The sequence below is a fragment of the Toxotes jaculatrix genome, chromosome 17, assembly GCF_017976425.1.
Source record: "Toxotes jaculatrix isolate fToxJac2 chromosome 17, fToxJac2.pri, whole genome shotgun sequence".
NCBI lineage: Eukaryota > Metazoa > Chordata > Actinopteri > Toxotidae > Toxotes > Toxotes jaculatrix.
Genome location: NC_054410.1, coordinates 18,602,626 through 18,617,527, shown reverse-complemented (window position 1 = coordinate 18,617,527; position 14,902 = coordinate 18,602,626).

The following is a 14,902-nucleotide window of genomic DNA, read 5'->3' as shown; positions in this document are numbered from 1 at the left end:
AGGATGAACACAACCAGACCACCGCATAAAGTTACAACAGTCTGCCAATTGATTCATTCCTCACAAGAACAGTAGCATTTATTGTATGCTTGGTGCACTGGAATGCATTGTCAAGCATTGCTGGTTTTTGTCTGTCTCACTAACTGTACAACACAATGAAACCATGTTTTTACCGTTCATTCCTTTATGATATAAAGAAATTACACTAGACAAAACTGAACAATAACACATCACCCTTAAAATCACAACAAACTGACAATGGCGATAATGATCAATGTCTTGACATTACGTTACAATTGACACAGGCAGGTAAACAGGTCTTTTTTTTTAGTTTTTCAAATTTTAGGCAAGAAAATACACATAAATTCAGCTCAATTTGTTGTGTACATTTATGGGCTAAAAAGGTCTAATGCCCCCCTTTTTTCTTACTCAGTACAAATATAGGCAGTCTGATTGAGTAGACTCTGAGGATCTACCTGAATGAGATATCCCAAAGAGATTTACTGCACAGCAGCTGACGATTCATATGGTGCTTACTGTCTCTGTAGATTATTCACTGCATAAATCCCCATCTATAGATGCCTATCTGTAGATAGCATAGGCTGCTCTTCTCCCCTTTTTTCACTCAGTCACTCTGAAGACCCTCTTGTTGCTGCTGGGGAGAATGTCATTGGCTCACCCGGTTGTTCTTGCCAATCCTGGACCTTCCCTCGCTACTGACTCAGATAAGGGGGTGCCATTTGCATGTACCCACCCCTGGGGATGCACCTCAAGGTCTGGTGGTTGAGAGTGACAGATGAAAAGAGCTGGGCCTGCCAGCTACAGCAATCTCTATGATCCAGAATGTTTTGACCCCTTCCACCTCCAGGGCTCCTGGGACATGTTGGTGTGTGTTTGCTGACTGGTGTGGGAGCAGGGCCATCGATCCACATTCGTGCCTGCTGCAGGGCATTCTTGAATTTCTGCAAGGATTAGTTGATAGAGGTCATCCATCTAGGGCTTGTTCACGGCAGCAATTATGGCTGGCTATGATGGCGGGGACTTCACGGACAGGAGTGATCCATTGGTCAAGCAGGGCAAGGCACGTTGCTGGGGATCTTTGTGCTCTGTTTCATGCACCCTTCCTGCAAGGACAGGGGTGCAGTGGAACTGCGACCTAACCTACCCTTTCAGCCCAAGGTTATCACTTCCTCCTTCAGGTGTTTTTTTTCCTCCACCTCACAGTTGCAGGGAGGAGAGGCTCCTTCACACTTTGTGCCCTGTGTGGATGCTCTGTTGCTGTGTGGACCTCACAGTGGGTCAGAGGAAGCCCAGTCAGTTTGTTTGCTATGGCATGCAGGCTCAGAGGGTTTTGAGGTGTATTAGTGAATGATGTCTGCTTGGCCTTTGTACAGTTGTACCTCAGATACATGACTGGTGGTTGTCCCATTTGGTGCATGAGGTTCTGTCTGAGGGACATTGGCATGGTGGATGCTGTGTTGTTGCCTTGTGTGGCAGGTAGGTGTCCTCAGGACCCTTAGGAGGGTGGTGCCCAAGCTGTGGGACTAACCTCATTTTTTGTTTTTTGTTTGTTGCTTTTTCTCACTCTCAGTAGCTGGTGTCCAGGGGTCAAGGTTGGTGTCCAGCTGGGAGAACACCAATTGCTAATGGCCTTCGTCTTTGGTGTTTGCCAATAGTGAGGCCCATTAGAGGGAAATACAATATACTCACAGAACTGGAGTTACATCCAGTAGCTGGTTTCTGCCTGTTAATGCATTTTGCAATAGAAGCCCTCTTGAATCGGTTTCATTTTCAAATTGAGTAAATGAGTAAATACAATTTTGACTAAAATACTCATGCACAAATGTGCTGCAGAGCATCACATTAGATCCAGAGGAAAAGTAATTTTGTGGTTTTATAATTTTTTTGAGCCTCAATATACTGCACTGATGCTGCTGCTGAAACTGTCGCTAGGTTTAGAATAATTCCAAAGATAATTTGCGCACAACATGACCAATCCAAATGAATGAAAGTGGAAATAGGTGTTTAACACTTTGAGTGAACTCTATGACAAGTCAAAATTTAAACTCTGTAAAAAAAATAAATAAATAAAATAAACAAGGTGCATATCTCTTTTCCCAATACTCACTGCTGGAGTGACTTTAAACAAGACACTGAGCTGTCAGTGAAGTATCCATCAGTGTTAAATTACTCATCTGAATGTACATGCAGACTGTTTATGGCATGACCATGATATTTTGACATTAATGTTAGATTTATTTTGCTATCATTATATGTTTTCCTCAAGTATCATTAATCAAAACACAACATGAGCTGTTGCATGGATCAAACATGAGGCAGTTCAGTCTCTAGCTATGCAGGTTACCTTTCTGTCTCCACTATTTGTGATTTGTAGACTTAAAAGGTTTGAGATGTGATTGCAATGACTGGTTCTCAGAGCAGGATTGTCATTCAGATCCACTTCTCACCACAAGATAGCAGTACAATGACTCAGCACAGCAACACAAATGAACTGAATCCTGAAAACTTTCTATCACTACTGTGCCTCTATCTTGTCCATTCTTCTTCCGTCACAATCACAGACACCCTGACAGGGAATCATTTGGAGGAGATGAGGTGTGAAGAAGAAAAAGGAACGAAGATTCTCCATTTAAGTCTAAGTAGAAAACCACTTAAAGGATATTCTGCTAAAAAAAAAAAAGATTCACTGCAGTCATTTTATAATCAATGTTCAAACATGCCTGTTGTAAAAGTCCATCTTCTGTGACGCCTTTTATCTTTGATGGATTTGTTAAAGTTACCACTGGTTAATTTCTGTCACATCATATTTATTCATTTTAAACTGACAATGTAAATTTCAAAGCCTAACTACCTTCATACAGTAGATATTCTAAAATGAAAGAGGCTTGCTGCACATCAAAATTGAAGTTGAGGCCTACTTAAAAGTTAATGAGAAAGCAAATCACAGGTATGATACAGGTAAAGTAGAGGACATACATTTTATGCATTTTTATACTTACAATTTAGCACTGAATATCAGTCACATCAGTTTATAAAGAAAGATTACCTTAGTAGAACCTTACTAAGAAATAAGGAAAATTATAACAAGAAATCCAAGCATACATTAGAAAGGTCGTTTACAGTATAGATACACACACAGGATACACAACACACATATGGACAAAATAACACAACTGCCACACAAGATCATAACACTCGAGTCATTCACAAATCTAACTTTGAAATAATTAGTTCAGGTCACTAAATACAACATTACCTTTACAAAATTTGCACCAATAAAATGTAATATCTATCATTACTCCTTAGTAAAGTACTTCATTTTGAATTGTGGTTCCATAGTTTTTAGAGTGAAAAGTCCAGTTGAATTCCTTGTTTTACCTAGACATAACCCTCTTTACACCCATGAATTTCTGATGCTTATTCGTGTTTTTTCCGCCTTATAAAAAGTAATTTTTCACCTCACAGGGACAGTAGAGATAAGACAGGCTCAGAGATAAGAACTGCATGCTCCATGAATGTATTTTATGGATTAATGCATTAGATAACATCATTTGTTTTAGAAGTTGTTGAGTAAAATGAGGGAGCTTTAAGTGAATTTGTCATGTGCTATTAGCACAGTCTCAAAGATAACACATACCCTTGTTTCACCTTTAACGGTTGTAGTCATCACTGTAGAGAACATGGCGTTCATACCGGACTACAAATCCCACTTAACATGATAACTTGAATTAATTATAGGTAAACTGGTGTCTGTTATGTGTTCTCTTGGAAAAAGGCAGTCCAGCCTGTTTGTTTAAAGCTATAAGTTAAAACTCATGGATCTTTAGACATGATAATAGTTATATTCAGTGATTCAAATGTTGAAAGTGAGAATTTACACAGTCCAATTCAGAAAAACAAGCACATGATGTCCAATTAAATGAAACATATTTTATGAATGTGCTGCCACCTGCTGCTCAGATAGAAACACAGAACTTATATCACACTTTAGTACCTACTGTAGTTTATTTGTGAAACATATGAATGTTTAAAAGCAACTTTCTACTCATTTAACAGTGATTTCTACCTTGTCTACAACTGATCTGTATAGAATAAATTATCTTGTGATGACGAGTCATTTGAAATTAATTTATGATCTCATATCTTATCCATTTATGTACTTTGCTTTTGTGTGATGTCATTTATGGAGCCTGAAGTGTCTTTGAGCAATGTGCTTAATCCCACTTGCTGGCTGATCCTGCACCATAAGGCAAAACACACTTTCCCACTTCAGAAATGACAAAAATACATCACACCAAATAAAATCTCATGTTGTGGAATACCAATGTGCAGGAGGGACGTGCCAAAACTATTAATCTCCACTACTCAATTGTGAGATAATCTGTTTTATTTCCACCTGCAGAGTCTGATGGCAGCTGCTACAGCTCTCATGCTGATACCTTAATGATGCTTCACACAGTACTCTGTGGTAAAGATAAGTGCTTCCCCTGATGATGAATTCGTGTCTGTAAAAACCAGAACAAAGAAATGTTGATTGCAGCCAAGTGTAAGTGGTGAAAATTGAGTGACTGCAGAGACAACAACACAAAGAAAACTATTTATTATGCTTGCCAGTGTAGGCATTTCAGTTGCGGTTTCCATTAACAGGAGCCATTCTCCTTTGTTGCAGCCTGCTAATCAATGACATCCTCACAAACTCTATCTCGGTGCTCTGATTACTTGCAGACGTGTTGGTGTCCTTCTCCGAATACTCATTAGCTTCTGAGCTTTCACCACACATGATATTTGTCTATCTGCATTCCGCTGCACCACACTATCACTGGCACCATGTTTACGATGTGATGCCAACGTCCTGAAAATAAAAACAATGACAATGAAATGAGTAAGAAACAAGAGCATTTTGATTTTGTGTGCTCACTCTTATACAAACAGTCTATTCCTATGCGTTTGTGGAGATCATCCTCATCATTCTGACCAGTTTTCATATTAAAAGGTCCATTACCAGGCAGTAGGTGGTGGTAGAGCTCCATGACTGACTGCTGCTGACTCACTGATACACCTGCAGACAATGGGTAGATGCACAGATTAGAAAATATAAGAAAAATGAATCAATAAATTAGCGTGAACTGAAAACCAGTAGTAACAGGAGCATACTCACATAGGTGCATATTTGGCCACCATCACAGTGAGTATTGCACTTTACAGAGAAGTGTTTAAATGATTTAGCCTACCCTCACTTACTGTATATATAGGTGGTGGACAAAATAATGGGAATACATGCTGGGCAAACTCCAGATTAAGATTCTATAAGACTGACATTAAAACAGGACAATGCAGTGGGGAGCGCTTATTAGATAGTGGTAAATGCTAAAACATAGCATAACACAAGGTGAGAGGAGTCGTAAAGTCACCAATCTGACACAGCGATGGTAGTTACACAGCACAGTTAGTGAACATCATCCAACATGAGCCACTTTACAGTAACCACTGTCATACCAGACCAACTGATGCTGCAGTGTGTTTCTTTTAAAAGTTTTTCTTGAAATCTAAACTGAAAGTATGTAAGTCATTGAAGATGGGGTGGAAGCAAATGACTGACACAGACTGAGGAGCTACGGCTCAGGAAGGTCAGGAGGAAAATGGAGGAGAGGTTGGAGGGGTGAGAACCAAGACCCTGAAGGACACCAGGGAGCTCCTGGAAGAGGCTGTGAGGACTGTAGAGATGAAGACCCTCATTCTCAAGAAGTGCCTGGTTCACTGGCAGCTCCTTCATGAGGCTGCCTGCTTCAAGTAGTGAATGATGGAGGATGAGGTGGAGAGTGCTTGACATGCAGCTAGCCAAGCATCCAAAATACAGTGCAAGTGACTAGACTGGCATATAACAAGTATACCTCCTTCTCACAGATTTCATTTTATTTCTTTTTGTTAAGTATTGTTTGACCCGTAAAAAATAAAACCCAAAAGAAAAAACAGTTGACGTCTGAGAATAAAGTCAAAGTCGTTTAATAGAATTTCAGACAGGTACGACAAAAAACAACTGAAAGAAATGAGGGAGCTGCTGTGATGCTGAAGCATGACAGCTGTGCCCATGTATAGTACAAGTGGAGCACAGCTAACTGATCCTCAGTAAGACATCTTTCCAGGGAAAGACTGAAATACTACTTGAATCAATAACATGTGGAGGTGCAACAACAACAGCAACAGTACCAATAGCACTGGATTTGTGCACAGGATGAGAAATGTTTCATATATTAATGCCAGAAGAAATAATGGAACATATTCCCATGGCATCTTGTGATGAAACCATTCTGAAGACATGATTATGTTGCCCTTATGCTGAATTTGAACTCAGTCATCGCCACAGTCTGTTGTCTCACCTGGATTTCTAGTTTGGATCAGTGCTTATTTGTGCCAGCCGATCAGCTGTTGTTTGTTAGGGTTCAATCATACTCACTGAAAACTTTATTTCACACATGTTCTGAGTCTACTATTCAGCTCTGGGATGCCTTTATCTACATTTGCAGCATTAGATCATTTACTCTAACATTATTCTGACATGTTTCATGAATCAAAATGCTGAGCATGTGATCAGTGCATGATGAGGGAGCCCAGTTTGCTATCTGTCTGTGAAATGGGCCTAGAATGGTGATGTGTAAGCCCGTAAACTAATCAAATCTGAGTGTAGAGCAAGTGTCAAACAAAAAAGAGAAACCAGCTTGATCAACTTGACTCTGCTACTTGTTCACAGTTCAGTTTCATCATGTGTCTTTTCACGGCCTTTGCTGACAGCCTCATACCAGCCTGATAATGGCCTGATTCAACAGATGTGGAGTGTCAGCCGCAAAAGTAAGTGTCATTTTGTTCTGTATATTGTGACGCTGTGTGGGCCTTTGCATTACACTGAAAAATAAATGTCATGACCTGCCTGAACAACAGGTGAACCAAATCTAAAAAAACCCAAACAAACAAAAAGACGAATTGTAACCAAGTCAACAGAATCATTTCATTTGTCTGTTTTCTATATAAATGTGTTTGTTTGCAGAGTCACAGAGGGGATGGATGAAGAGAAACACATTGGCAAAGCCACCAGACTTCCTAAAGTCTTGCATATATATATATTTTTTTTCTGTTTACCCACTGTGACAATTTAAGTTTTTGAGCTTATTATGTCTGAATTAAACATGGCTACATAGGGAAGCAGTTACATTATCTCTAGTTATCTTTGTAGGACACAAATCTCCTCGCAACTACAAGACGTCTTGTGCTTTCATTTTCTTCAAGTAGAATTGGCTTTAAAATAAGACTATGGCTTCACAACACAGTGTGCTAAACACTAGGATGGTAGTGATAAATACCTTGAGTGGAAATGGAGCCTATCAGTGCTCAGTGTATTACCAACTAGGAGTGATTTGCAAAATTGCTTCAACCACTCATGGTGGCATAGCATTGCTGTTATAATATGATTTACAATACATGTGGGGATTTACTTCCAAGCAGCTGAGTAATGTGTTAAACGGGTGTGTATGTGTGTGGGTGGCATAAGATGTTGTGACTGAGATGTTGCGGTTAGGATGCGTTCTGTCTGAATAAAATATATTCTACAGGAAGAAATGAGATTTGTCAGCCAGGCGTTCGCAACAAAGCCAGAACTCCTGGTTTATTCATGAAACTGTCTGAAGAGCCTCTCCACTCAAAGAGCAGAACTGAAGCTGCTTGTTAGTGAAAATTAGTGGAAATGACAACAGTCTGTAGTCAAACCTTCACATATTTTTCAATTATCTTTGAAACCAAAGAGTTTCAAAATGTTACTAACAGAGAAAAAGTGTAAGGAAATGTTTTCACTATTGCCATTGGCATTGTTACAGTAGCACAGGGTGAGAACAGAATAGAGGGTTTTTATGACAGATCGACTAGTTCCTATTCACGGTGCTGAAACATGGAGGACAGGTACATATGTTTTGCACAAAATGTAGATTTTAGGCCTGCGAGTGATCCAGACTGAACTATCTGTATTGGATGAGTTGCCATGAAATGTTGTACAGACCTTCATGATGAGGATGAATCATACTGACTTTGGTGATCCCCTGACCTCTAACCCCACCATGAGACTGACATTTTTAGCTTTTAGTAAAATGTCTTAACAGCTGTTGGATGGATTACCATGAAATATGGTAAAGATATTCAATCCCGCTCTCGATGAATTGTAATAACTTTAGTAATCCTTTCATTTTTCATCTAGAGCCAACATCAGGTCAAAGTCTTAATTGTGGGTTAAGCCACAGATAGATATGTGAAGTCTTTACTCATTAGCTCATTAGCATCAAATGAAAAAGAAAGCAGACATCTTTAGTGAATCTGAGGGAAAAAAGTTTGCTTGGCCTAACTTCAGTCGAGCTTTCTGAACACAAGTCCTGTGTTGTGTGTACACTGAGGCAGTAGCCAGGCTTTGTATGGGGAGAAGGACAGATGGACACGTTGGTTGTCTCAGAAATGTTTGTGCTGCTATGCAACAAAGCTCACTCGGGTGTAAAATCTCAAACTAATTTATTTCCTGAGAACATACAGCTTCCCCGCTCACTGTCAACAAAGCAACAGCAGAAAAAAAGCAGCTGAGAGAACACTGCCTCCATTCGGCTCCATTCTGGGGAGAGTTGTTAGTTATTCACATACAAACTAAAATGTCTGGAAACCAATATAAATCATCAATTTTAAGAATTTCCTTTAAAGGTGCAAACTGCCCAAGGTCAATGAAAAAGTTTAGGCCACCAAAACCTATAAAATCATGTAAAAAGAAATCAGACTTTTGTTGACGTCTTAAAAACTCTCTGTTACTACACCCTCTGATGCTTTATTAGGGCAATACTGTAGAACTTTCTCTCACTCCTCGACAGACAAGTCAGGAGCTTTCTATAGAAGAAACATGGCAGCTTTCTCTGGATATCAGCTAGTTGTAAGATTGCTAGCAAGACTGATGACCAGTACCTCAGTGGCATCTGAACCAGTAGCTTCTTCTTGCTCTCACTACCTGACTACAACTACACTTCCCAGTTCTTCAATGATCTGAGATCTCTGAACTCAGGTGAACTCGTTTTTTAAGGTCACAGTGTTGAGACTCCCTCATGTTCAAGTAAGCTCTGGCAGGCGAAGCCCTTTAATGAGCATTTAGGCAGCATCTGAAATAGAGAGGTAGACAGAGAGATAGGAACATGAAAGGGATTATTTATGAGAAACGTAAAGTAATATCACAGCATATCTCACAGTTGTGGATTAGCAATCTAATTGATGGAGCAAGCGGGAGAAGGTGAGAGAGAGATGAAATATTTCCAGAGAAGCAGCAAATTTCAAGACTGTCGAAGGGTATAAAATGTGAACAGTAGAATCTAATATATTCAGAAGCACATGTATAAAATATCAAGCATTTATGTGACATGTATGCTCAGTAGCCTCTCATTATCGAATATGATATTGACCTTTTATAGGGGGAGCTATGGGGGTTTATAGGGGGCGTAAATTTCCTGGGTAGAGAGAGAGAGAGAGAGAGAGAGAGAGAGAGAGAGAGAGAGAGAGTGTATCAGCAGGCTGTGTTTCATATTTCATGTAGATGTACCAGGATTGATTTCAGCATCTCATCAGAGAGGATTAGCTGTAAATGTGCTGTTACTGGCAGAACTGTGTGAGAGGAACCACAACGCCTTAACTCTTCAGTCACACATTCATAAGATTCAGAAAAAAAACAAAAAACATTATATATTAAAAATGTCCAGGATTTACAAGTATTCTTGTCCTATTCATATATGATGTAATATGTGACTTAATATCCATAAAAATATCCAGAGAACTGGCTTAAGGGATACTGTAACTAAACTGATGTTACCTCTCTGTGTCGATGTTAGCGGCTTTGTGAGACTGTACTCTAACATCAGTATACTTACATGCTCACAACGACAATGCTAACATGCTAATATTAAGCAGGTACAATGTTTATTGTGCTCATCATCTTAGTCTTAGTCATAATAACTTTTAATATTTGGCACTAAACACAAAGCACAGCTGAAGCTGATGGGATGTCAGAGTTATCATCTTGCTGATACATTTCACTCAGTACCACAAATGTCAATTTCATGGTGCCACTAGAGATAAAATCAGGTGATCACCAAGGTCACTGGGATTCATCCTCTGGGAACCATGAATCTCTGCAAAAAATTTGTGCCAATCCATCAGGTAGATGTTGAAAAATTTCACTGGTTAAGTGAAAACTTTGACCTGAAAAGACAGGAAATTGATTTTGGAGATGATGAATGTCCATGTACAAATGTTCATGGCAATCCATCCAATAGCTATTGAGACATTTTAGTAAGGACAAAAGTGTTGGAACAAACAACCAACATTGCTAGCCTTTCTATTCATGCTGCTTGCATGGATAGAAATTATTGTGCTCACATCTTTCACATATAACAAATCTTCCAAAAGTGGTATTCTCTGGTTAAATAAATTGCTTCTACAAAAACATCCTCCCATGCTTGCTTATGGCTCATTCATCAGCAAGAAACTGGATTTCTCATTCTGTAGCTCGCAAACTCTGTGTGTGTGTGTTGTACTACCTTGTTAAAGAAAAGCATGTCCCCTCATTTTCTCGAAAACCAGGGGATTGTGTGCTCATAGTACCATGAATCTGTGAGTCTCTCTCTCTCTCTCACTGTTAAAGGATCAAGCACGCTGGAGTGTGTAGGCGTCTTGGATCTCATCCATTCATCATACCATGAATCTCAACTGCAGTATATATACGTGAGGAGACTGAATCCATTAATTCAAGCAATAATATCCTGAAATAAAGAAAGGAGAAGGAGGGATGGGGGGATTTTTTTTACAGCTGTGGAAAAGATTAAATAAACTTGCCACAAAAATAGTGAGGATATGACATCAAAAACAAATTTCCATTTTAAAGATGATATATAGCTCTTTTAAGCATCAGTATGTCATTGCCACGTTATCTTGGAATAATTATTGTAAACACAAGTCCATAGTGGAGACAACTGCCATCCCTGATCTCACAGCATTTGTATTGTTGTGTCAACAATACATCTCACTTAAATTTAGTTGTAAAGAAGAATATACTATTTGTGCTCTCTCTTCCATGTTGGAATTTGTTTTCCATTTTGCTTCACTGCAACAACATATTGCTCGTTCTCAGCTGTAATAAATGACTTTTCCTGTTGTCATTTGTGTTGTGCCATAAAGCAATAATTCACTGTGCCCTAAAGCCATACAGCCGATTTCCCACAAGTCTGATCTGGTAGCAAAGGGAAGCAAGTGGGTGAGGCAGGGGCATTGTGTTTGGATACAGCACTCACTTTTCTTTTGGCTGTGGGGGATGATGCGGTGCACACAGTGTTTGCACAGAGATTTAATTGGCATTTCACAGGGGACAGACTTTTCATCACTGGTTGAAGTACCGGACGTCTGGCCCATGTGACATATTTCCCATGATTAATAGTGTCCTACAGACCCTTGTCAACCTATATGACAAACTGCATAGTTTTATCACTCTTTGCAGTTGTCAGTAAGATGTCATCACTGCTGCCCTGATACCAGTAAACTGGTGATGACATACAGACTGAACCCTGTCAGTACTAATGGACAATCCTTAAATGTTTTCACCGGTGACGTGTGCTAGCTATTTAATCTTCTTACTTAAACGTAACTTCTTGAGAGACTCAATGTCTTTACTTAGCCATACTACGATTTCTAGCCGTTAATACTTAGTTGTAGTCCAGTGAATTGATCATTGGAAGCATTTTTGTGTATTTGCCTGAAAAGCAGCGTTTGACCTCTGCCATTCAGCAGTCTGACCAAATTGCTTGTGATTTAAGTCAGCTTTGAGATCGCAGTGAGTTCTGTTTACGTCTGAGCAGATCTGAGAGCAGCCCCGTGAACTTGTACAACTGTCAAAGATTCACTGGTCATGTTGTACAATGCCCTGCTGTACTTCAGTGCCTTTCCAGCATCAGTCAGTGTGACTACGTGCCAAATGTCTGTCTGTGACTGACAGACTGTGCAGATCTCCCCAAAGGAAACTGGAATACGTTGTTCAAGCAGCTGAATTCAATTAAACTGCAGCAGACACTTAAAAAAACAACAACATGGGTACAAAGAGCTAGGAAAAAACAAGAAGCTTTCATCAAGCATTCAAGCAAATCAAACGTTTAAACACGCTGTTCCATCAGGAAAAGGCATAATATTGACCTTTTGTTGGTGATGTTACTTGCTCTTACATTTCTCTGGAATCACCCCCTCCCCCCGGTTTATTGTTTTTTCCCCCTTTTTTTCTGTTCTACATCAATTGTTATTTGGAGACAATCAAAGGATGTATCTGACATTTTAAAAATGCTAACACTTTAACCAGGATTCATCATTTGTTTCTCTGTTCAAAGACAGAGTCAGGCTACAAGCACCTGACCATTTGTCCATTTTACATTTCCATTTGTGTAGAAATGGAAATGTAAAAATGACATGTCGTCTTTTTAATGGGGAGCTGCATACTTGTGACTCTCACAATCTAAGAAGTCACTGCAGTGAATAAATTGCTCCAGCACGTAACTAGTTAACTATTTCCCTTGCTTCAAGTCTTTAGGATAAGCTAAGCTAATCGATTGCTTGCTCTAGATTTGTATTTAGTGTACTGACATGAGAGTGTTGTCAATCCCCTCAGCTGACTCTCAGCACGAAAGTGAATAAGCATATTTCCCGGAATCATTCCTTTATCACCTGATTTCAAACGTGCAGTGCTTGTGTTCCCCTGTGCAATGTAAAATTGAGTTTTGGTAAAAATAAATACATAAAGAAATAGATGAAATCAAAGGAGAAAGAATAATCTATGTTGACACTTGTGTCGGTGATCTATTTATGGAAAATCATTAACACCCACTTATTGCTTGCTATTATACCCCCCCCCCCCCCCCCCCCCCCCACCCCCACACACCTTCTGGATGCTTTTTGTTGTAGCTTTATGGTGTTTGGATTTGTCCCCCAAGAGGGTTGTTTTCCTGTTGACAGCTTCTTCACCAATGAAAATACAGCGATACACAGAGATAAACAGGACCCTAACAGCTCCCCTGACATCTCTGTAAGGGGTAATGTAGCATTATACTAATGATACCTGTATGCTGCCTGTCCTTATCAGGCACTACATCCTGTGTGTAGTAAAGGGTGACTTAGATTTGTGATTATCGTGCTGCTGATCACATCTACACCCTAAAATCTGAACTACACATCATACGCCAAAATCATACACAGAAAAGAAGCAAACTTTGACATATTTTAATTCATATTTAAATTTATTTAAATTTATAGCACAAGAAAATCAATCTATATGAGAGGGGCAAAATTGGTACTAAAAGAACAGATGTTTTCATTTAATGTAGAAAAAAAAGGTGTGTGCTTTAGGGGTCTCTTTCAATAAGGCTGGCCAGCTAACACTAACATTTAGATGAATGAATTAGTGGTGCTGTTAGATCAGCTTGCCTCCTCTGGCCATGCAGTCCAGGAGCCATGAGAAGGTCAGATACTGTCACAGTGCCTGTAATTAAGTGGCATCTCTACCTGACACGCTGCAAAGAAGATTCATTATCTTTCTAATCTGATATTTTCTCTTGCCATAGGACATTTTGAAAACCTGAAATATAAATTCTCAGCGAATTCTTAACTGTCTCTGCTGTCTGTCTGTCAGATCAGGTCTGAACAGCTCATGTTTCCTCTTCCTCGAGATGTGTAGTTTCCTTGCAAAGATAACATACTTAAAATGGAACTGAATTCATAACAAATCACAGTATCAGTAATTTCTTCAAATGCCTATATGGACTTGAATACTTGTACTTAAACAGGACTCTAGTCTGTTAAGAGCAAAGGCACAGGTTGTGCCATGTTGTCATAGACCCACAGGACTCTATGGGAGAAGGTTGTGTACTCCTCCCAAAGTTAGGAAGTGCAACTTTGAAATTGTAATCAAGTTGTCACCCATTTTGTAGACATGGTTTGGATCATTTTTTTCATTTGTTATATGCGACTACAGGAAAACCCACATGTAGTGTAATGATGCTGTATATCTGAGAGTGTTGGCAGAGAAAAAAAACCAAACATAAACATTCTACACGTAAAAAGAAACTGACACAATGAATCATACACTTTTCATTGCACTGGATGTTAGTTCATTTGTCACAAACCGACAAAACTAGGCTCACAACAGATGATCCAGTAGAGCCACAGAGGGACAAAACACCAAAACCTTTTAAAAAACACTGGGTTTGTTCTCCATAAAAACACAAAAGTTGGTATCAACAGTTCAGAGAAGACAGATTATAAAACAGAAACAATGCAGAAACAATTTGTCAAGGGAGCATGATGAAATGGTATCTCCCCTCAGCAATACTGAGGCTCACATGAAGAGTAAAGAGGAACAGCAGTTCTTCCTCTGGGCAAACCTTTCAGGATCCTCACTGCTGAAAACCTGTAGATGCTGAATCAGCTGCTTTTCACCGGAGAGCAGGTCCAGTTCATTTAGACAGGGTGTTTCGGGTGCAAGTTTTTCATCATCTTTAAGACCGAAAAGTTTCTCTCTGCCTCAGATGTAAGATTTGTGATGATTTTCAGCAGGGTGAGTGAACGTCTTGTGGATCGATGATAACAGAGACAGTACTGTTTTTTCACCCCAAGGCCCCAGAATGTCCAACTCAGACCTTGACTTTCTCCTGGTTTCCCCCAAATGTTCATGGATTGACATCAGAGTCAGGCTCGGGGGGGAAGGAATCAGCTCAACAAAAAGTCAGGAAAAATGTGTGGAAGAATCTCTCAGGTGGTGGAACTGCTGTTCTGCTTGAGAGATAAT